Source organism: Musca autumnalis, unplaced genomic scaffold, assembly GCF_047663935.1.
Source record: "Musca autumnalis isolate F117 unplaced genomic scaffold, ASM4766393v1 scaffold_1, whole genome shotgun sequence".
Classification (NCBI taxonomy): domain Eukaryota; kingdom Metazoa; phylum Arthropoda; class Insecta; order Diptera; family Muscidae; genus Musca; species Musca autumnalis.
Genome location: NW_027411644.1, coordinates 249,717,657 through 249,743,035, shown reverse-complemented (window position 1 = coordinate 249,743,035; position 25,379 = coordinate 249,717,657). Strand labels below are relative to the sequence as shown.

Here is a 25,379-nt window from a genome sequence, read left to right as displayed (position 1 = left end):
ACCTCCCACACAAAATTTCGGGAAAGTGCAGTTTAAGACCTCCTCTCAAATCGTTTTGATTTTTGTTGTAACAACTTTTATTCGCCGTCACCATTACGACGGTGTAAGTTCTTTCAGGGGCAAGTCCATACTTCCTGAAAAAATGGTCTGAAAGCAGTAAAAACCCGTTATGGCACCATGTGTTGTGGATGAAGCGCGCGGTAACTCTCGAGCGGATGAACTGATTAGATTCAAAATTTGGAAGTCGTTAATTTTGTCCAATGTTAAATCAAGTTCTAAGATGAGCCTTATTGGTCCACTCCTCTAAAAAAGTTCAAAACTTTTCGCTATAATGTTGCGCACGATAACTCTCGAAGGCAGTAACCGATTTAATCCATACTTTGAGCATCGTAATATTTCTACGAGACATAGATCAGGTTAGAATTTGGACTATATGTATATACCAACAACTTCGTGGTGCGCACGCTAACTCTCGAAGGCAGTAACCTATTTAATCCATATTTTGGGCATCGTAATATTTCTACGAAACATAGATCAAGTTAGAATATGGACTATATATATATCAACAACTTCGGATACCTCCCACACGAAATTTTGAAAAAGTGCAGGTTAAGACCTCCTCTCGTATAGTTTTGATTTTTTTGCAGCAGGTTGCACTCAAGGACCCTATTACAATGGTACAAGTTTTTTCAGTGGCAAGTCCATACTTCTTGAGAAAATGGCCCGATAATTGTAAAAAAACCCCTACGGCCAGCATGTGTTGTGGCTGATGTGCACGATAACTTTCGAACCGAATACTGCGTTGGTCCACAATTTGCATATCGTAATTAGATGAAATTCAAAGATGGTGCTTATTGGTCCACTCCTTCCATTACCTGTCCCCGAAAATATCCTCTTAAATGTTGAGCGCAATAATGGAGCAATCAATTTGGTCCAAACTTTGGATCTCGAAATATTTTGTCCAAACTTAGATTATTTTCATAAGTGGGCCCTATCGGTCCATTCCTTAGGGTACCACCCACACATATGAGCAAAATTTTTGTTTAAGTGCAGTTAAGGGTCTGTGCGAGGACCCTTTGGAAATTTTTACCGAAGGTACTTCTAGTAACCCTGTTTACAGCGATATGATGTTTTTCGTGGGCAAGTCCCTGTTTCCTAATATAATGATCCTATCGAGAGGAATGACTCCCAAAATAAGACATACTTCCAAAATGGACTATGTCGGTTCATTCTTTAAGGCACCTCCCTCGCGAAACTTACGACTATGAAATGTTAATCAAATCTATGTCTTTGTCGGCAAGTTCATATGCCCAAAATACCGAAGACGACCTAAATACATATGTACGTTTTTTTGGGGAAAAAGTGTTTTAATTCACACAGGCTGAGGGTATACCTCACATAGCGGTACCACCCGTTGTCAGGTATTTTGAAGCTTTTATCTACATTTTCGGCCCGAATTGGCTGTAATTTGGCATTTGGGGTTCCCAGCAATAAGAAACTTTCTGCACCAACAATTTCGGCCCCAGGTCCAGGTTTTGGTATAGCCCCCATTTTATTATTCCATATTATATAGCCCCCATATTATTCCATTTGAGGTCACAACATTTCATGGTGGGAGTATAATAAAGTACGGTCCGGCGGAACTTAAAAATTTTACTTATTTTTCGTATTATATGGAGCATCATATATCAAGTGTAAAAAACACTCATAAGTAGATTCCAAAACAAAAATATCTAAATCCTTAACGAACAACAATCAAACACGCAAAAAAAGAACACAAAACAACGACATATTAACTGAAAAGACCAGAGGCAACGTTAGTATTATTGATGTCACACACGGAAATGCAAAACAATCCACAAAAAAGGTATTGAAATGTAATTTGCAACACATTTTATGCAAATAATGTGTACACATTTTTATGTAAAAGTAATTGAAATACTATTAATTAAAACTTTCATATCGAAAAAAAAAAATATTTTATCATTTAAATTTTCAGCTATTTGCTGTGTAATAAGCCAATGCCTTACTAAAATTTTTAAATCTTAAAGATATCATACTGAAATATCACCTTCTTCTGTTTGGCTTTGTTAAGTACCGTTATAAATTAAAAAATATTACTGGAATATTAAAATATGATATGAATTTTTATAGACAAATTGCTGAATTCTCATTGAAATTTGTTGATATCGAATTTTCGACTTTTGTCGAAGGTTGGAACCACAGTGTAGTGGTAAAAAAATGCTCACAGACCCACCTTTTAAGAGTTCGGTCGATCTAGCTTTTTGTGACCGTCTGTCTGTTTGTCATAAAAGCATTGTATTCTGCTAAGATTGTTAAGAAAATGTACATAAATGAAGGAAGTAGCGGGATAGTATTTTCGTATCGAATTTGGCAAAAGCAACTTCTTAATTTAATTAATTGAGCTATCATTACCCTGGGGGAAGTTGAATTGAGCAATATGCTACGATGTTTTCGCTGACGGTTATTCAGCTCCTCAGACATGCCAAATGTTGAAAAATTTATTTTTCCAAAATAAAAAAGAAACCTAAATAATTTTTACACGTTTAAATGTCACATTAACACATTTTTAATTATTTGCTCCAGGTTGCCGCTGAACAATTGCTTGAAATAATATTTTTGTATCTAGATCATTTTAACCAATTGCCACATCTGGTTAAAACTCAAATCTGCTAATACGTCAATAAAAAATTATAATTTTTCATTCAAACAATAATCAAAAAACAGAATCTTCATTGACAAAAATTACGAAAAAAAAACAAAAAATTAAATTCCGTAAAAATTCGTTTCCCTTTGAATAAACCACCGACATGGCCAACGAACCGTGCAGCATTAGACCAAAACTAAAAAACGAAAGAGTAACAAACCCACATTACTACCATGGAAACCCTAACGTAGACACCATGGCGCTCAATACAGGTTTCTCTTTGTCGCTGCTCTTGAGTGTTTTCTTTTCAATGGTTTTAATGAATGAAATGAAAGATGGTCGGTTGGATGTTGGCCACAACAATTGTTTGGCTATAACCAGCAAACAATTGTTTGGGCCATGACTTTCCCCTCACTCCACCGATTACATACAGCAATGGCAGAGAGTATCGGCTGTGGTGCTTTCTATTGTGATGAGAGTTCCATCGTGGTGGATTGCTGAAGCTGTTGCTGCTGTTGCTTATTGCCGCTGCTTGTCTTGGCTATTTTGGGCCGATTCTTCTTTCACTGGCTTGGTTGTTGTAAAGAGTTATGTTTGGCATTCATAAGCATTGCCATTGTCAAGGTGATCGCACAGTCAACGCGCATGATTGCAAGAGGCAGGCAGCAACAACAACAGGGAACAACTAAAATAACGGCAGCAACAACTAACGACCACAACAACTCACAGCAGCAGTGCGGCAGACATCTGTAACAATAGCGGCATCTTCAATTTAGAGCCGTAAGCAGTTTATGAGCAATTTTGTTTTTGTGTGTAACTACTGCAAAAACGAAGAGCGAGCGCAGAGCGTAAACGCGAGAAAAAGTCTTTCTTTTCTGCGGAACGGTGGGGACTGTCTTGGTCCAATACGAAATACTGCAGTCTTATATAACGACATTGAGTTGGGAAGAATACTTTAGTTATTCGGTCACCTTTCTACGGTCAAGTTCGCCTTCCTTCCCAAAAAAGTTTTGAACAATTTTTTTGTGGTCTAATATTTTGTTTCCAAATAGAAAAGGAGACCATCCATATAACGATTGAGTAGAGCAAAAAGAAATATTTTGTGGATAATTATTGTACTCATCAATAAAACTAAACAGGAATTGTATCCTAAAAAATGCAGTGAAAGAGAATTAAGAAAACAAATACAGTTCAAAAAAACAAAATACCAAACATTTTTTGCAGTATTTAAAAAAAATAAATAAGTGCAATAAAACAATTAAAACAAAAACACAACAACAAATGCTGAAACATTTTACAAGGATATCACACCAATTAAAGTAAATACCATTATTTTTTTACAAAAAAAACACAAACTCTGGATTACCACCATCAGCTGCCTAAATCAAGTGAAATATTTGGAAAAATTTGGAAAAGTGAGTGTCTTTTTGTGAAAAGTATTTCTTAAATTAATTGAAAAAACAATAAAAGAACTGCAAATGGCCTATTAAGGGAAATTAAAAGGATTAGTTCAAAAATAATGAAATAAATTATTAGTGACAATTTATAAAAAAAATATAACAATTAAAAAAAATTAATTCCAGTATTTCTAAAACAATACTAAGGACAAGAAATTAAAACATGTGGCCAAAAACCAATGGCATTGGAAATATTTGCATAGTTGTTTTGAATGTGCTTTCGAATATATCAATGCATATATACATATTTATGTGAAAAACCTGTGGAAAATGGTTTAAGGACATCACTTGTTGGGGCATTCTTGCTCTTAAAGTAGTTTGAAAAAAAATTCTGATATATGAAATTATCAGCAGCTCAAAGGAGTAACATAATTAGGACAATACAAAATATGTAGTACTTTGGAGTGACGAAGGAACTATTTCCGAAGGAAATAAATATTTAACGAAAGCTTTTTCAGTTCCAGAATTAAACGATTTTTGAATTAAAACAACTTTGTCCTTGGGTACTTTGAAGTTTAAAAAATAGTTTTTTATCTCAAATCAAACCATCAATGTTTGAACTCCAATTACTTAAATTGAAAAAATTGCTTATATAAAATTACTATAAACAAGGACACAAATCTTAATTTTTAGAAAAAAGAGAAATCTGAGCTCCTCTCCGAGGAGACATAACTGAAGAACGGTGTACTGTGCCTGGAAGCCAGATTCTAAAAATGAATTGAGCAAAATATAAAAAATTGTTTCTGTCCTGAAACAAAACATTTAATAAAAACGAGAATAAGATAAGGCAAACTATTTATAAAATATCGTGGCCTTAGCTGGCAACATTATTTTTAAAGTTCTTGTTTCCAAACAGAAGTAATATAAATATATTAAAATTTGAAAAATATATTCAAAGTTGGAACTTACAAACATAATAGGGATTAAAGTTGCATAAGTTTTCTGAAAAGAAAAAATAAACTAATTTCTAAAGAAAATGTTAAAAAAGATATTAAAGTTTCGACTTTCAAGAATAGATTACAATTTGGGACATACAAAGATATACAAAAATAACTGTCCCCAGGGATTTGTTGAGAAAAGAAATTAAAAAAAACGTATAAAAAAGCTACAACTCGTAGAATTACATTTCTAAAAGGAAATACGATGTACGATGAACTTTAAGACCAAAATACATACACATATGAGTTAGAAAAAACATCCCCGAAATCACAAGGAAGACTTCTTTCATATTTTTAAATTCGAGTCCGAACGTGTTAACATAACTTTTATAGCAGTCAGGAAATGTCGCCAACATTACACCTCTGAGTTTTTGCCACCTTGGTAATTTTGGTGTCGTCTGATCTGTGAATCGAGCCCCGATATTAGGTGACAAAAGCGGGCGCGGTTGCCTACCATTGCACCACTGTGGTCCACTGAAGGCCTAAATATAATATATGGAACGTCTCCTTAAGAGATCATAGTATATCACCAAATGTCTAGTAGAGGAGGTAACTTTATAAAGCTGTCTATTAAGGTGTTACCTATACTTATCTCTTTCAAAAAATCGGAAAAAAAACTTATCTTGAAGTACAGGTAAACTTTCAAATAATTAGGGGCAAAATTGGATGAGATATTACCGTTCAAAGTGGACAACTCGTAGCGTTTTGTGTGCAGATGCGCAACTTAAAACGCGTTTTGCTAGAAATAAAATTTTTGAAGTCGGTGCCAACAATAGCTCGTAAACGAATTTACCGATATTTATGTATTTTGGTGAGCTTATTTAATACGTACAAATCCTGCCTTTAAGGAAGACAGATTATTTAAAATGTGTTGCCCGATTTTTGTACAAAAAAACTGTAATTTTTTTCGTTAAAATCGAAAACTTGACTTTGGCAGTTCACATTTTTTTAAATATATTTTTTGAAAATCTTTTTCGCTTAAAAACAAGATTATAAGGTTCTTAAAATTCCCACAAAAATATACCAAGATTGGTTCATTCGTTTTCGATCTATCAATGGCACCCCAAAACGCTTTTACATGAAAGGGTTTCGCAGGTATCCATTTACCACAGAGCTATGTAATATTGTCCAACAAAAAATTTCAGATGAAAGAAAGAACCACGTAAAAATATTGGTAGTTTCTTTAAAAAAATCATGTCTGTGTAATGTTGTAGTACCTCCCCCACAAGAGTCAAAAATATTGTATAAACAATTTGAATGTTTGTCTCTCTCGTCCTCGCCTAAAATTTGTTACCGCATCACAGTGGCCGTTGATATTGGCCAAAAATAAAATAAAATGCTTCCTTAAAAATATACAAAGCTTAGCAACTAAGGGCTCGGCTTTTCGAAAGCCTTGTTGGTATTGGGCAATTTCAATAGCACTGTTAAAAAAAAACAAATGTCTAAAGGGTAATATCTAAACAATTCCGGCCTGTTTCTCTAAGATTCGAAGTCAAATTCGTACCAAACTCCTAATATTGTGGAAAATGTTGTCCATATTTACATTAGGCAATTTTCAGTTTGTGGATGAGAGAGGTGGTTAAGAGGCAAAGTGTTACCATATGTCTTACCTCTCTCGCCATCAAACTAACAATTGCCGCAAGGAAAGTTGCCTAATGTAAATATGGACTTTTGTTTGATTGAAAAAAAAACATTCATTTGTTTTTATAAAACAAAAGTTTTGTAGAAATTCGAACAAATTTCGTACCGAATGGCTTTAGTTAAACCTGACCTTTGTTATATGGGGAAAATTATACTTAAAACTTCAGTTAATCGAAAAATACAATAAAAAACAATATTGATATTAATAACAAATGTCGAAAACTGCCTGAAATTGGGTAAAAATACTTCAATTATTATGTCACAGGAAACCAAGACCTCAAAAAGAGTCCTATCTGGTCACAAGTATGGACATATGATTCAAAATGTTCCGTTTTGTGAGGTAACTTTACAAAGACCCATCACTGTTGATAATTTTTGAAATATGTTGTGTGGGGTCTGTATCAAATCCCCTCTTGGTATATCCTCTTACACAAAATTTTTCCTTATTGCGGTATTGAAATATTTCTCTTATTCTCTCTTTTATATTTCTCTCACTCTGAAATGTTGCCTTTTCACCCTGTCATCTTAAAATTATAATATCATTGCAGAATGTTTTGGCAATTTTTTGGTATTAAGGAAAATAAAGAAAATGTAAAAGATTTTTACAACATGAGTACATACTTACAAGAAGATGCATTATTCGTTAAAAGCACACCTGAAAGAAATAAAACTTAAAAATATTAATTTTTTTTTTAAATAAAAACTGAAAGTAATATCAAAAATATAGCAATAAAAATGTAAGAAATCAGTTGGGCCTTAATTGGTCATTGGTGTTGCGACGCCATAACTAATCGACATATTCGACATATGCGCCATATATAAAAAAACTCTCCTGTCAATTTCATATGGTCACAAAGTTATCATAGGAAATTTTCATAGAAGACTTAGTGCACAAACTTTGCTTCGGTATGTTTTTAAAACATAAACCAAAACGAAAGACTTAAGGAATAAACTTAGCATTTTTATGAAAAACTTAAGGCACAAACTTTGCATGTGTTTATATTAAAACAAACTCTAAAACGAAAGACTTAAGATATAAACTAACAGGAAATTATAACGAAAGACTTAAGGCACAAACTTCGCATATGTTTATATTAAAACATACTCTAATACGAAAGACTTAAGATATAAACTAACAGGAAATGCATCCTTGAAACCACTTTTTAACAAATCCACAATTTTCGTAAAAATATTTTTGTAAAAAATCCTAGATTTTCTAAAAAATATTTTTGTTAACAAAAATCCTCGATTTTCTTAAAAATACAAAAAACACAACTTTTTAAAAAATATATTTTTTTTAATATTTTCTTAAAGAGATTTTTTTAGAAATTCACATTTGTCTTAACAATATTTCAAAAACTCACGATTTTCCTAAAAACTACATTCTTAAAACAGTTGTGACGGCACAACTAATCCTTTGATATTCGACATGTGCGCCATATAAAAAAACTCTCCTGTCAATTTCATAAAATGGCACAGACTTAAGGCACAAACTTTGCATAGGTATGTTTTAAAACATAAACTAAAACGAAAGACTCAAGGCACAAACTATGCACATGGTTATATTAAAACATGCTCTAAAACGAAAGACTTAAGATATAGACTAACAGGGAATTATAACGATCGAAAAATGCATCCTTGAAACTATTTTTTAACAAATCCAGATTTTTTTTAAATATTTTTGTAAAAAATCCTCGACTTTCTAAAAAATATTTTTGTTAAAAAATCCTCGATTTTTCTTAAAAATATAAAAAACACAACTTTGTAAAAAATATTTTTTTAATATTTGCTTAAAAAGATTTTTTTTGAAATTCACATTTGTCTTAACAATATTTAAACAAATATATTCTTTAAACAGTTGTGACGGGACAACTAATCCTTTGATATTCGACATGACAAAAAAACTCTCCTATCAATTTCATATGGGCACAGAGTTAAAGCACAAATTTTGCGTAGGAACATATGTTTTATAACATAAACTAAAACGAAAGACTCAAGGCACAAACTATGCACATGGTGATATTAAAACATGCTCTTAAGATATAGACTAACAGGAAATTATAAAGATCGAAAAATGCATTATTGAACTATTTTTTACAAATCCACAATTTTCTTAAAAACATTTTTGTAAAAAATCCCCGATTTTCTAAAAAATATTTTTGTTTAAAAAATCTGAGATTTTCTTGAAAATATTAAAAAACACAACATTCTTAAAAATATTAAAACAGCACTTTCCTAAAAATATTTTTGTTTAGAAATTCACAGTTGTCTTCAAAATATTAAAAAAAATCACGATTTTCCTAAGAAATATTTTCTTCAAATATTGAAACAACAAAATATGGACTTTAGCTGAAATAAATACACAACGTGTATTATTTTGCAGTCCAACAATACAAAGCCAACAAAAAATATTTTCTTAAAACTGTTTTTAAAAAAATCATGTTTTTCCTAAAAACATTATAAAAATTCACTATTTGCCTATTTTTTTTTTTTAATTACGATTTGCTTCAAAATATTTTAAAAAATAACGATTTGCTTAAAAACATTTTTTAAAAATTACCATTAGCTTAAAAATATTTAAAAAAAATCACGATTTTTTAAAAAATATTTTAAAAAAATTACGATTTACTTAAAAATATTATAAAATTCCAGATTTGTTCAAAAATAATTTTTAAAAAATCCACGATTTGCTTACAAATTATTCTAAAATTATAATATGATTGTAGAACGTTTTTCCAATTTTTTGATATAAATCAAGGTTGGACATAATCAGGCCTTTGAGACAAGCCAATATAGACAATTGACGGTTTTTGTCGCTGTGTCTCGAAAAATGAGGCCCAAAACAATATTACTCATCATATCCACATAAAGTCTTTAGATGAAAATATTTTCAACTAAACGTTATCTGTAAAGCTACCCTGATGCAGTACCGGTATGTATGAAAAAACCTATGATTTAAAAATTAAAAAAAAATTGTTGTCAATCACGACCCCTTTGTAAGTACTACCCTCAATTCGGGTTTGATACAACGAAAGCAGAGACTCGTCGACAAAAATAGGAAATTAACTACCTTGTCAGTAGAGCCCTCAACCAATCTTGCCTTCAACATTTAATAATTCATATTTTGTGTTTCCATCCTTTTCACCCTGTAAAAAAAAACTATATTTTTTTTCTCGTGGTGCTGCTGAAAGCAAGTGAAAATTTGTTTACAATTATAACTTTATGTTCGCATGGTTAGGTTATTATGTCTAACCCAAAATGTGGCAAAAATTAGCCACAATAAACAAACTGAAAAAAATATATAACAGGTTTTTATTATATAGCCCCATACATAAAGTATTATTATCTCTTGACCATAAGGAACAACATTATAGTTTTACTACATTTAATTATGTTCATATAAACTGAGGTACACAAAAACAAAATGTAAAGTACATGCCATAAATGTAGCATGTATGGCTTATGGGCATCTGCAAAAAAAAAAATATTGCTAAGAGAAAATATTTTCTTTACATAATACTGTTATAAAAAAGAAACAAAAAAAATTATTATTTAAACACAAAGAGGATCTAGGAAAAAGGAAAATAAAAAAATAATTTTGTTTGGATGTAAAGAAGATGTGCATTTTTATAGGATTATGAGATAACAAATATAAATTAAAAAATATCTTTATGTAGACAAAAAGCAATGAAATATTTATGTGACTTTAAAAGAAAATATATTTTTGGCGCATTTAAAATATGTTATGTCACAAAACTATGAGAACCTAAATCTTCTCGTAAGCTATGATGTAAATAATGATTCATTTAAATATTAAACAGGTGGATATATTTTATTGTAATATATTTAATATTTAAATTAATTTTAATTTTTTGCCACTACACTAAATGAACATATGAGGGTCAGTATTGTCTTCTCTATATAAAATTAAAAAAAAGAACTTCAACACAAAATCCTTAGGTCTTATTAGCTCGATTAATTCAATTAAATGAAAACTTTCATAAATAATGACCTTTCATAATAATGACCCTATTAAGACAACAATAAATAAAAAAAAAACTTTTTATTGGAACATCCCAAAAGGGTTAAAATTGGACCCCAAAGACTTCAACCAAATCTTATAAAAATATATATAACAATCCTTTCAGTATCATAAAAGACCTAAGGCACAAACTTGCCAGAGATACATATGCTACTGGGTCAGTATGAAAACTGAACACATTGCCTTCTCTTAATAAAATAAAATCCTTAGGTCATGTTCGCTCGATTAATTCGATTAATTAAAAACTTTCATAAATAATGACCTTCGTCCTAATAAGGCAACAATAAATCAATTAAAAAACTTTTTATTACAACATTCCAAAAAGATTGAAATTGAACTCCAAAGACTTCAACCAGATCTTATAAAAATATATAAAACAATCCTTACAGTATCATAAAAGACCTAAGGCACAAACTTGCCAGAGATACATATGTTACTGGAAAATAAACTAAGACAAAAGACTTAAGATACAAACTGGCGGGAACTTATTACCACCCTATTTTCGGGCTCTCTCAATAACAATAGACATTTTCAGAAGTTTTAAGACATGGGTTAAATATTTCTGAGTAAGTTGCAATTATACACAAATCTATAAGCGTTGAAAGTGTGTTATATATAGGTGTGGGAAAAAAACAATACAACAAAATACACTTGTGTATAATTTTTCATAAAACATTCAGTAGATTTCAACGTTAAAATCCCAAAGTTCTTCCTATAAATGACCAACTAGACTTCTTAAATATCTTCAACAGACAAAGAGACATGTTCTCTTGTAATCCAAGAATCATCTAGTTATTATTTTTTCAATATATATTGAAACTTGTTTTCCAGCCTTTAAACACTTTTCTTTCACAGGCAGAATAAAAAAAACAGCAACAAGAAAATATCCTTTACCAATACTTGTCACAATAATAAATCAAGCTACTAGACCGGTAGTTAACTTGCTGTCAATTTAACTTTAGTTTTTCGTTAACAGCAAAATTACATCATTTTCAACAAGTTGAGTAATAAATTATGTGATTTCATAATAAATTGCAAAAGCTCAAAATACGCCATAAAATTTGTCTACAAAGCAAAAAAAGAACGAACGACAACACACAAAAATCTCCCCTTAACTAACCAAGGAAAAGCAAAGAACAACTTAAATACTCTCACAACTTAAGTGCTTCAAAAGGTATTCACACAAAAATCTATAACATTTTTACACTAGAAGAAGAAGTAGAAGAAAAAACGGAAGAAATCTAGTAGGACGACAAATTGTTGGCTAATACACTCTAGCGGCCATCAGAAGCTTGGAAATAAAAATTCTAGCCATAAATATTTTAAGTAAAACCAACATAAATCTTATCACTTCACTTGAAAGTCAGAATATGTATGTAGGTTTTTTCTTTACTTTATTTGTTACGTATTTAACTATTGTAACAATATTTAATACATCTTGTCCTTGTCTGGTCTGGTTGTCTTTTGTGGCATTTTAATGCTAAATGTTGTGCAACTCCTAGTTGTTGCCCAGTATTTTTTTTTTTTTTTTTTTTTTTGACTTTGTCTATCAAACAAAAGTTTGTTTTTTATACAACCTTAGCACCACAAAGCAAAGCAAACACAATAAATAACAATAGTTTGTATTAGAAATTGGACAGACACAATAAACTAGTGATAGCTTTGGAAATAGCAAAAATCTAACCATAGTTACTAAACCCAAGCTATTGTCATCGTTGAAGACTTCTGGAGGCTTTATGAGTTTCTAGCGATTTGTGGCATCAATGGAAATCAATGGTGTCTGTATGGTGGTGTGTGTGTTAGAGAGAGAGAGCGAAGGGTAAAGAAATCATATCAAATTATATGGCAATTGTATAGCATACAATCACGTGCCACAAGCACTTCCTGCAAAATGTCTCTTCACTTTTTAAAGATGCTGTTGGTAGACTTTTCAATAGTTTAGTTTTCTTCTAAAGATTCTAATACAAAATATCATTGGACATTAAGGAAGGTAAAATAAAGAATATATAAAAGATGTTTACAACATGAGTACTTACAAGAAGATGCATTATTTGGTAAAAGCATACCTGAAAGAAATAAAAAATTAAAAATACTTAAATTTGTTTAAATAAAAACTGAAAGAAATATCAAAAATATAGCAATACAAATTTAAGAAATCTGTCACTCCTTAATTGGTCAGTTGTGTTGTGACGGCACAACTAATTCTTGAATATTCGACATATGCGCCATATATAAAAAATGCTCTCCTGTCAATTTCATATGGGCACAAAGTTATCATAGGACATTTTCATAAAAGTCTCAAGGCACAAACTTAGCATATGTATGCTTTTAAAATATAAACTAAAACGAAAGACTTAAGGAACAATCATAGCATAGGTTGATATTCCAACATACCCCAAAACGAAAGACTTAAGATACAAACTAACAGAAAATGCATCCTAAAACTATCTTTTAACAAATCAACGATTTTCATAATTTTTTTTTTTTAAACATAATTTAAAAAAAACTCTCGATTTGCTTAAAACAATTTCAAAACTTCTACAATTTGCTTAAAAATATTTTTTTGAAAATCCACGATTTTCATAAAAATATTTTTTTTTTGAAATCTACGATTTTCATAAAAATATTTTTTAAAAATCCACAATTTTCATAAAAATATTTTTTGAAAAATCCACAATTTTCATTAAAATATTTTTTGAAAAAAAACACAGAAATATATATTTTATAAATCCACAATTTTCCTACAAATTATATTTTTAAAATCCACAATTTTCATAAAAATATTTTTGTAAAAATCCATGATTTGCTTAAAATATTTTATAAAAAAATCATGAAAAAAACCACAAAGCCAAAAAAATATTTATTTATCCACGATTTGCCTAAACATAATTGTTTAATCCATGATTTACTTAAAAATACATCTAAGAAATACACGGTTTGCCTTAAAATATTAAAAAAATCGTTTTGATTAAAAATATTTTTTATAACCACGATTTGCTTCAAATATTTTTTTAATCCACGATTTGCTTAATTTTTTTTAAATCAACGATTTGCTTAAAAATATTTTTTTTAAACCCATGATTTAAAAAATCATCGATTTTCATAAAAACATTTTTTTAAATCCATTTTTTTTAAAAAATCCACGTTTTTCATAAAAATTATTAAAAAAAACACAACCTGCATAAAAATATATTTTAAAAATCCCCGATTTTCATAAAAATTATATTTTTAAAATTCACAACTTTCTTAAAAATATATTTTAAAAATCCACGATTTTCATAAAATTTATATTTTTTAAATGCACAATTTCATAAAAATATTTTTTAAAAAGTCCACGATTAAAATATTTTATAAAAAAAAATCATGAAAAAAATCCACAAAGCCTAAAAAGTATTTGTTTAAAAATCCGTTATTGGCTTAAATATTTGAAAAACTCCGGATTCCTAAAAAATATTTTTTTAAATCCACTTAATTTTTTTTTATCCACGATTTGCCTAAAAATATTTTGTTAATCCATCAAAATATTTTGTTAATGCCTAAAGATAATTTTTTAATCCATGATTTACTTATAAATACTTGTAAGAAATACACGGTTTGCCATAAAATATTAAAAAAAACACGATTTGCCATAAAATATTAAAAAAAACACGATTTGCTTACAATTTCTTTTTTTTTTAAATCCAGATTTGTTTAAATATTTTTAACCCACGATTTGCTTAAAAATATTTTTTTAAACCACGATTTGCTTAAAAATATTTTTTTAAACCACGATTTGCTTAAAAATATTTTTTTAAACCACGATTTGCTAAAAAACATTTTTTTAAACCACGATTTGCTTAAAAATATTTTTTTAAAAAAACCACGATTTCTTAAAAATATTTTTTTAAATCAAGAGTTGCTTAAAAATATTTTTTTAAATCAAATATTTGCTTAAAAATATTTTTTTAATCAATGATTTGCTTAATTTTTTTAAAGCAACGATTTTCTTAGAAGTTTTAAAAAATTAACGAATTGCTTAAAATTTTTTTTTTTTGAATCAACGATTTGCTTAAATATATTTTTAACTCAACTATTTGCTTAAAAACATTTTTTTTTTTAATCAACGATTTTTTTAAATCAAAGATTTTCTTAAAAATATTTCTTAAATCGAAGATTTGCTTAAAAATATTTATTTTAATTAACAATTTGCTTACACAGTTTTTAAAGCAACGATTTTCTTAGGAATGTTGTTTTAAAAATCCACGATTTGCTTAAAAATATTTAAAAAAAATCCACCATTTGCTTAAAAATTATTTTTAAAAAATCGACGATTTGCTTAAAAATTATATTTAAAAAAATCTACGATTTGCTTAAAAATATTTTTTTTTTAATCCACGATTTGCTTAAAAAAATTTTAAAAAATCCAAGATTTGCTTAAAAATTTTGTTAAAAAATTCACGACATGCTTACAGATGTTTTTTAAAAAATCCACGATTTGCTAAAAAATATTTCTAAAAAATCCACAATTTGCTTAAAAATGTTTTTAAAAAATCCACGATTTGATTAAAAATATGTTTAAAAAAATATATATATTTTTTAAGTATATATTTTTTTAAACCACGATTTGCTTAAAAATATATATTTTTTTAAAACCACGATTTGCTTAAAAATATTTTTTTAAAAATTCACGATTTACTTAAAAATGTTTTGTAAGAAATTCAAAATTTGCTTAAAACTATTTTCTAAAAAATCAACGATTTGCAGAAAAATAATTTTTTAAAAAAACATCACGATTTGCTTAAAAATGTTTTTTAAAAAATTACGATTTTCTAAAAAATAGTTTGTAAAAAATTAATTAAAAATTTTTTAAAATAATTTAAGATAAATCAACGATTTCAATTAAATATGTTTTTCTTAATCCACGATTCCCGTATAATTATGTTTTAAATCCACGACCCACCATCAATGCTTTAAAATATGCGATTTAATCCAGGTTTAGGCTGGTGTTGAATGGTTAGGGAAATTAGTTCGGAAAGCTCATATTTCGCTTCACAAAATTGGCGAAACTAGCGCAGTTTTCATCCGTTTTATACACGCTCTAAAATTTATATTTTTCTTAGGTTCTATATTTTGCATATATACCTACAATAAGGTTACTGCTTTCTATCCCTTCCCAAATGATCATACCCCTAGCGCATCTCTTCGAACCCACCTCATGGTCCCTGTAAAACACAAAGAGCTTCGGCTAACTTCCCGCTGTCGCTGATATAATTTTCATTGCAAATGTAATAGTCTGTAACGAACAAAAAAAGCCTCTCCCTCTCTCCATGTTCCTTTGAATTGGTTTTAACATTCACGTCATCAACACATCATGTTTGGTGAAATGTTGTGGTGATTTGTAGCTGCATTTCATTGCGCTGCGTTCACATGCACATAAACGTAAAGTTATATAAACTGTTGCTACGATAAGCATGTGTCATGGTTATAGCTGACATAAAGACATAAAACAAGCATTTACAAGCTATAAAATGAATCTAGTAACCATACAGCAACAGAGGCAGCAGCTATCAAGAGCATCATCGAAGAAGTAACTTTAAATGCTTGCAACACTTTCAAAGCAATTACATGAAATTAAAGAAATTCCTAAAACGAAAAAGAAGAAGAGCAAGATAACACCACAAAATAGTAACAACCAAAGACACAGACAAAGAACGGCCATAAGATCAATAAGGTGCTTAGGAGAATTATAACTCAACAAGAACCTAGGGAAAGCTAGGCTAAAACCAATAGCTTTGAGATAAATCGTTTGCACTTCAAGAACCACAAAGTGACACTTCTTTCTGTTTATTTTTTTTTTGTGAAACAAGATTTATATAACAATTGTTAATAGAACATAATTTTACCCAACCCAGTTACACAAAGCCATCATGTCACCACATGTCAATGGTGTTTAAAGAAGAGTCAAGCAACACAAAATAACCAGGAGGTATTAAAAGAAAACAGAAAAAATTACTCTATAATACTTGTCTTCTTGCAAGACAATGAAAACGGGCTTTGATGATTAAATCCCTCAGGCTTTCAATTGTTCCAACTTTGCCAGCAATGTCATAGAAAATACACTTCACTCCATGTTGCTTGTCACTGTGTACATTAACCAAGTTATAACCAACAGTAACTTACAATTATTTTATGAGTTATTAATCAATGGCTATTAGGCAACAGAAACAGTCACATTGAGGGGAATAGGGGATGTGACTCTTCTTTCCTCTAAGCTTTTCTGGTTTCTGCAAAAACTAAAAATGTCTATTTTCCCCTTTTCTGGATTATTGCAAATAAAATCATTTTAATTGCAGTCTTTTCATGTTTTGTTTGTTTTTTCTTCTTCTGATTATTAGTTTGAATTACTTTGTTGGGTTTTAAAAGTAAATATAGATCAGCAGTAAACCACAAAGACAGAAAACAAAATCTTTTCCTTAACAAATAACCCATAATTATGATAAATCTATAAATCAAACCACAACAAAAGATCATGGCACAAAATTTGGAAGCTTAATGAGGGTAAACAAAAGGAAATGGGTTAAATATTTATTTTGATAATGAATTCATCTAAATTAAATGGGTTAAACTTCTTTAGAAAGAAAAGTTGTTTTAAATGATATCCGTTTCTTAGAAAAAACTCTAATTTATTGACCTAAAAAAATAATTTAGAATTATTGATAATAAAAAGAGAAATTGATTTTGAGGTGGGTGGCCTTAAAATTAAAATTTTTTTAAATTTTGATTTTGATATATAGGTTATAAAACAATCAATGTGACCACATAGGAAATACAAACAAAGAGATATATGTTGCAAGGGATTATGTAGCAAGTAATCCTTAATATCCCTATTGTTTGACTAAATCGACTACCATTCGTCTGGAACGGATTTGGCCTCAACAAATGTGCGATCTAAGGCCATTATTGGATGAGATTGTATTAAAGTGGATATAGTCTTTTTAGCCATGAGACTAACCCCCAGTTTATGTATTTCGAAACGAAAATGTGTGCGCATGAAAGACACCCAAACTTTAGTTTTTGAAATATTATTTCATTTGCTTTTGCTTCAAAACAAAAAACAAATTTGAAATACACACTCAAATTTGGTAGTTTTTCTTCCGCATTCGTTTTCTTATCGACATACATAAACAGACCCTAAGCATATTCTAGTGGTTTTAGATCTCACGTTTATAAAGACCAAATCCGAGTAGATTTAGCCATGTCCATCCATCTCGCTTTCTTGCCGACTGGCTGCCTGGTGCGCACGATAACTTTCAAAAGGGGTGACCAATTTTCTTAGTGTGAACCATGTCGGTACTTAACTTTTAGTGTGCCCCCAACCCTACGAAAAATTCTTTTGAATTTTTTGCGCATGTTGTCCTTGTGGCACTGGCTATAACGATAGAATTTTTTCACGTGGCAGCCCATGTTCCCTGAAATAATGACCTGAAATGAGTCTCTTATGGGCACTATAATTCTCTGTTCTTTTTCTGAAACCCAACTCCAAACACCAAAGTTAAGCATGTTTTGCCTTAAATTAAGTTTAAGTCGACCTTTCAGATGGTCTTGATTTTTTTATACCATGTAGAGATATTATGTATGTATATGTATTAACTTTGATTTAAAGAGTTTATTTTCTTCTGTGGGATTCCGCACTTTTGCAAATATCGTACTAAAACTTGATAAAAAAATACTACAGCTACCATAAACAAGTAAAAAAGAATCTTGATGTTGATTTGGTCAGGTTCGGTATTTAGTTGTTGGTTTAAGCTTTCAGACCTCTGAAAATTTGAGCAAATAAAACAAGGATTTTACTGATATTTCTTCAATCGGTTAGGCGAAAACAAACTATTCCCATCCTAAAACTGTGCAATAAAGCAGCAGCAGCAGTGGTGCTGAAACTGTTGCGGAAAAGGTATCTGAAACTGACATAGATAACCTTGAAACTGGATTTAATTTTGGGAAACATTATTTCCCATTATTATCGTGCCCACTTTCAGTTGGTCATCGTAGGATTTTTTATAGCTTTGGGACCATTGAATCAAGAAGCTTGAACTAGCTCACGAAAAGCCTATATCGCTGTCAGCAGGACCACAAATAGAATGTCGGGGGGAAATTCCAAAATTATTCTCGATCAGTCCTTAAGCTAGACATAAGCGAAAATATTGAACTTTTACGGTAGTGTTCATCAGACATTTGGCGTGCTCCTAAAGACGTCCCTTTTTTCGCAATTTTGGAAAATACTTTTTTTTTGCAAATTTCTGGAAAAAGTGATAGTTTTTTTCTAGGAAACTATAAGAGATATTGTGTTCATTGTTTTTGTCAGTTAAGTAGGATTGTTGTCTTTAAGAACAGTTTCTATAAATTACCGTAACTTTTACACGAAGTGAGCTATTTTATTTTTCCTCAAGTACTAAATATTAGAAAAATTCCAAATTTAGTTGACTAGAACTGTTAGGGAACCGCTTGAAAGAAAGTTCTGTTTTCACATTATGATGCCTGAGAGTGTCCTCTTTCAGCCCATGTATATTTTTGTACTAGTCTCGTAGCGTCCGTTAACCAGGTTTTTAATTTTTTAAAATTTTCCATATAAATTATAGTTTTTTACACAAATGTACGTTTTTTAATGATTTTTTATAAGCAAAACAACAAAAAAAAAACATTCTTCCACAACATCCCATACGGGACAAGGGAGACTTCTCTCATATCAATGAGTGCACCCCGATTCATATTTAGCTCAATGATATTTATCGCCGAATCCGAACGGCGTGTCTTGAGGCACCACTTGCGGAGAAGTTTTTCAAGGCTGAAATAATCAGGAAATGTCTCCAACATTACTGAGGGGTATTTTGCCACCGTTGAAAAATGTTTGATGTTGCCTGGCCGGGGAATCTAATGCCCGACCATCTGCGTGCAAAGCGGGCGTGCATACCATTGAACCACGGTGGCAAGAGTTATATGAAAAGTATTTTTTTAGTTTTGCAAAAAAATTCAATTTTTGTAAATTTGTTTTTTTTTTAACTTTTCGTATTTTATGCAAAATATAAAAAAAAACTCAAGTTTTTTACTTTGACCTTGATTTTCTCTACAACTACTAGACCGAATTCGAATGTTTTTAATCTGTAGTGCGATTCTCGAACTGATTTTTTGAGTTACCGGCAAAAATCGGTAACTTTAAAACGCAAAATTATGAATGGAAGGTTTAAATAAAAGTTGTCAGCACTGTTGCTATCGGTAGAAGTTTGCGACTACTTTTTATTGGTCTCTAACTTACCGAATAACATCGTTAGTTACCGAAATTATAAGCATTTTAATTTGAACGATTTTTGTTGGTAACTCCAAAAATGTGTTAGAGAATCCCACTACTAATTTTGTTATCTGTCGAACAAAAAAAGATATGAAAATATCTCTATGCGTTCTAAAGTTACCGAGTTTTGATCATGAAAAAACTATTCTGAACCACTGTGCGGCGTTGGTTCTAAAGCTATTGGGCCATTATAGATCCTCGAAAAAATTGTGCTGTGGTATAAAGCTTTGCGAACCTACTGCAAAAAAATCCAAACAATTTGAGGCATGTCATTAAACTTCATATTTTCGAAAAAATTGAAATATGATGTGGAAATTACCCGAAGGTGTGGACGGATATAGATCATATTCGAGCCTAATCTATGTCTGTATCGTTCGCACAATTTTAGCGAAAAATTTCCGAGATGGTACCCAAAGGAATGATCCGATATGATCCATTTTCTTACTTAGTCTGAAGTTTGGCAAAATATTACGAGGTATATCGTCACTTTCTCGAAGGCTGAGGGTATTACAATTATGTTTTGTTCAAAATTAAAAAAATATGATCTCATTCGTGTAATTAGTTCCATAAACTCTGTCACATACAAGTTATAAATTGTTGGGCTTTTGGCATGTTTTATAAGCCAAGGCAGTCTTTGTAGTAGACTCTTTTCGGTATCTCCCCGACAAAGGGGAAATACATTACTGTCAGCAAAGCCTACTAATTTTTTAACACTTTTTTCAGTCAGGCTCTTATAGGAAGAGTGCTCTGTAAGGGGTTATTACATCATTCCCAGTAGTTGTCCACTAGGAAATTTGGAAAATAATTCCTTGTTTCCGATGGAAATGTTCTGGCAGTAATGCCTTAGCATACCGCAGTATTAAAAACAAAATTTAATTGAAAAAAAGGGCGCACAGTCTGCTTAAATTTGCGCGGGGATTGCCTAATTTTAAATATATTGAATTGATAGGTTATTATGAAGTAGTGGTGGTTCAAAACGTTTTGATGATTTCGAATCTGACCAAGGAACGAAATCCCGGTCGAGACGGTCTACCCACATTAAGACTTTTTAGCGAAATAATTGTTTTACTTGGCATATATAACTATAGTAAGGGAGGTCCTATCGTGTAAAATGAATTTGGGTCTTATTATGATCAGCAGTTAAGATATGAAAGAACGCCTCCCAACAGTTAAGTTGAAATAAGCGTTGTCTGCCTATCTATCGTGTGATTTATCCAAAAAGTCACTAAGGAAGATTTTGTGAGATACAAATAAAATTGTGGCAGTATACAGTCATTTGTTCTTCCTCAATAAATTTCCCGTTACTAAAAGATCTACACTGCTGTTTTGTTTGCTTTTTGGTTTAAGTCCACTTGCACCTTCATACATATTAGCCTTGGTGTTTAAACTATTTTTTCCTCTGTTTCTATATTATTTCCCGACCGTGATATTGCCGGCATTGTTCTTGGTGCAGCCACTGTTGCAACTTTTGATCAAAATGTTGCAGCAATATGACGATTAACTTAATGGATTAGTATTAGAATTAATTTTAATTTGAAACCTAAAGGATTTTATATTATTTAGACTCTATCGTAGAAATTCTAGAAAATGACTTTCCAATATCTTATCAAAAACCAGAAGCCCAACTTTCCCATGTCTTTCCAAAGAAATACATAATTTTCACGCCAATATCTTTGCCATAGTTTTAATTTGCTAATAATTGATTTTTAATAGCTCAGCTTTCTTTTCGTTTTCAAAAACAACAAAAATTATGCCTATAAGAAATTACCAAAAATAGTAAAAACAAAAAAATCATAAACACTTAAATCTCAATTATCTTTACAAGACCAAGCTGCCACCACTCACTTTCGCACGTTTTCATTATCAATTACTTGAAAATGAAACTGACACCACCAGTAGGCAATTGTAAAATGCCAAAAAAAAAAACTTACTACCATATTTGTTTGGCAATAATTTGCTTAATTAAATGATGGACAGTAAAAACGAAACAACACACACACAACCCCCCCTTAAGCCATACACTTGACCATGGCGCAAATGTTAAGTACAGATCTGTTTGAGGCTATTAACAAGATTTTGCTACCAACTGTGGAAGCGTAAATGTAAATTTTTTTTTGGTATGGTCATAAAAACCAGCAACTCAAAAAAAAAATTACAAATCATTCATTCATTTATTTGGCAGATAAAAATGTTAACAGTAGCATGCTCGCCCCCTCCTATATGGAGAAGGGGCAGAGCACTAGGCCATTTATTTAACATAAAAATATTCAAAAACAACAGACTTCACTCATTATATTGATAGACAGCTTCATTTCAAGTGTTGTAATGTTTTTTGTTTTGTTTTCGAGAGGAAATAAATATCCATACCCAGCTAAATCACAAAAGAAGAGCTATGATCATCATTACTACCGTTATTATTATTATCATCATCGTACCCCAAAGGGGTATCAGTTGTTATGTGGACAGGGGGTTATGTTGTTGTTTTATTTATGGAAAACTCTCACTCTTTAAAACGATCTACGTGATGGCGATTATCATCAACTGTTGCTTTATTTTATGACCATATAATTGTTGGACAAATCAGAAAAACACAAAGACCTACAAAACGCATAAATTCAAAGTGAATTTGAAAAAGACGATGAGACAAGTTCATGTCAAAAGACAGCAAACAGAAAAAAAGAAGTTAACTGTGGATTTATTTATTATGATTTCCATGTCGTAGCTTAAGTTGTTGAATATCTTTCTCTGTGCCTGCCCACCACAACTTTTATGTGATTTTTACTGTTTACTGATCATTTTCACAGCAGTGAACGCTGCCGCCGTTTACTCTGCGGAGCGGTGTGTGTGCCTTGACTTTAATTTGTAATAAAAACTTCGAACTAACGTCAATGTTTTTTTTTTTTTGTTTTGAGTGCTGCTGATCTTTTAACCTACAAAACTATGAACAAGTGGGCAAACGTGCGTGCCTTGGTTTTTGTTGACCAGACAATAATTACTAAGATATAATTACATTTTTTCCCTTGGTTTTGAAACATAAACATACTCTCTCTCTCTTTCTCTCTTTTTCTTTGTCCATAGCTTGGAATACTGCTAATGTTGGCTATTTTAAAAGAAAACTGAAGCCATGCTTAAATTGTTCTTTGTAGGCTTTTCCTTTCAGTTTGCAGCGGTCTGCAACAAATAAAATCAAACCAATGAGTTTATGAAAACCCAACAGCAACAGTCTTCTCGTAGCTGATAACCGTCTCGATGAACCAAGAAACGTCAGAACCCCATTAGCCAACTGACCCAGTTCTTAAAAGACCTACACCGCTATTTTGTTAATTTTCCCTGTTTGCTTGTTTTTTTTTTTTTTTTTTTTTTTTTTAATTTACTTCCATCTTCATAAATATTAGCCTTGATGTTCTTTTCTTAAGTAAAGTTGTTTGGTATTCAGACATTTATTTTCCGCCCGTGATATTGGCTCGGCATTGTTCTTGCTGACGCCGCTGTCGCTACTTTTGATGATGATGTTGCAGCAATATGTCGATTAACTTAGTTGCCAAGAGATTAGCATTAAAGGTTAATTGTTATTGTCTTGTGCTTTTTTGTTTGCTTGTCTTACATTGTCCACATCATTAAAATGCTGTTCTATTCTGTATTGACCACCACCACTGTATAATTATAATAAAGACCATGGCTATTTAGTAAAGTACATCATTAGAAATTGTTTCTATTAGAAAATGGTATTTAATGTTAAGAATAAAATTAAAAAAATAATAATTTGGGAAATCAGAGGTATGCTGAAACATCGGCGGCACGCTCTTATAGACGAACAGTTGAAGGGAGATTTTACAGACGAACTGAAGGGAGTCTTTATGGACGAGCTGAACGAACTCTTTATGGACGAGGGTGTCTCTACACACAAGCTGCTGGTTGTGTTTACATACGAGCTGAAAGGAGCCTTTATGGACGACCTAAAGGGAGTCTTTATAGAGGAGCAGAAGAGAGAATTTATAGATGAGCTGAAGAGAGTGTTTATAGACCAGCTGAAGGGAGTCTTCGTGGTCGAGCTGAAGGGAGTCTTAATAGAAGAGCTGAAGAGAGTCTTTATAGACGAGCTCAAGGGACTTTTTATAGAGAGCTAAAGGGAGTCTTTATAGACTAGCTGAAGGGAGTCTTTATAGAAGAGTTGAAGGGAGTATTTTTAGACTATCTGAAGGGAGTCTTTTCAGACGAGCTGAAGGGAGTCTTTTTAGGCTATCTGAAAGGAGTCTTTATAGATGGGCTGTAATGGGTATTCATAGATGAGCTGAAGGGAGTTTTTATAGAGGAACTAAAGGGAGTTTTTATAGACGAGCTAAAGGGAGTTTTTATAGACGAGCTAAAGGGAGTCTTTATAGACTAGCTGAAGGGAATCTTTTTAGACGAGTTGAAGGGAGTATTTTTAGACTATCTGAAGGGAGTCTTTATAGACGAACTGAAGCGAGCTTTAAGAAGATCCAAATACAGTCTTTATAGACGAGCAGAAGGATGTCTTTATCAATGAGCTAAAAAGGAGTCTTAATCGACGAGCTAAAGGGACTCTTTATAGATGAGCTAAAGGGAGTATTTTTAGACGAGCTGAAGGGAGTCTTTTTAGACTAGCTGAAGAGAGTCTTTTTAGACTAGCTGAAGAGAATCTTTTTAGACGAGCTGAAGGGAGTCTTTTTAGACTTGAAGGAAATTTTTTCTGGACGTCCTGAATGGGTTAATGTCAATCAATATGTCAAGACATATCTATCTTAATTTGAACATACATACATACGTACGGACAACATTAGACCGAGTGAATATTATTTGTACTTTATTCTATGTATATTTTATATAACCTCCGATGAATATTTCGAGGTGCAATGACAAAGATGGAGGGTATAAAAATAGCATTAACAATTTGTTATACCCTGCATTGAAATAATCATTTGCGATCCTATAAAGAATATATATTCTTGATCAGGGTAAAATTCTAAGTCGTCCGTCCGTCTGTTGTAATCACTCTAGCATCCACAAAAATGGAGTTAGGACGCGGAAATTTTGGGAAGACGCGTCTTTTGTTTGCAGACAGGGCAAATTTGATGATGGACTATATCGGTCCACGTTTTTGGTGTAGCCTCCATATAACGGTACCCCCGATTTCCGGTACTTTGACGTTTTTACGATACATTTTCAGACCAAATTAGCTATAATTTGATATTTAGAGTTGCTAAGTGTCAAGAAACTTATATAGCAAAGCCTGTAAATATAGGTTTATGTTTTGGAATGGCCTCTATATAACGGTACCGCCCTATTTCAG

At 31.2% G+C, this 25,379-nt stretch overlaps 1 protein-coding gene and 1 long non-coding RNA gene across 3 annotated transcripts in view; one reads left to right on the top strand and one right to left on the bottom strand.

The window, feature by feature from the left end:
• Positions 1-3,300: 3,300 nt before the first annotated feature.
• LOC141391178 (uncharacterized) overlaps positions 3,301-25,379 on the top strand; it is a 115,474-nt gene continuing 93,395 nt past the window's right edge. Inside the window, exon 1 of one of the 2 annotated variants that reach the window (XM_073964086.1) lies at positions 3,301-4,104. The gene's annotated coding sequence lies outside the window, so the exon portion shown is untranslated. The remainder of the gene's footprint in view (positions 4,105-25,379) is intronic. The other variant, XM_073964087.1, reaches the window with a different exon arrangement.
• LOC141391179 (uncharacterized) overlaps positions 12,782-25,379 on the bottom strand; it is a 104,930-nt gene continuing 92,332 nt past the window's right edge. Inside the window, exon 3 of the long non-coding RNA XR_012409580.1 lies at positions 12,782-12,812. This is a non-coding gene — a long non-coding RNA (uncharacterized lncRNA). The remainder of the gene's footprint in view (positions 12,813-25,379) is intronic.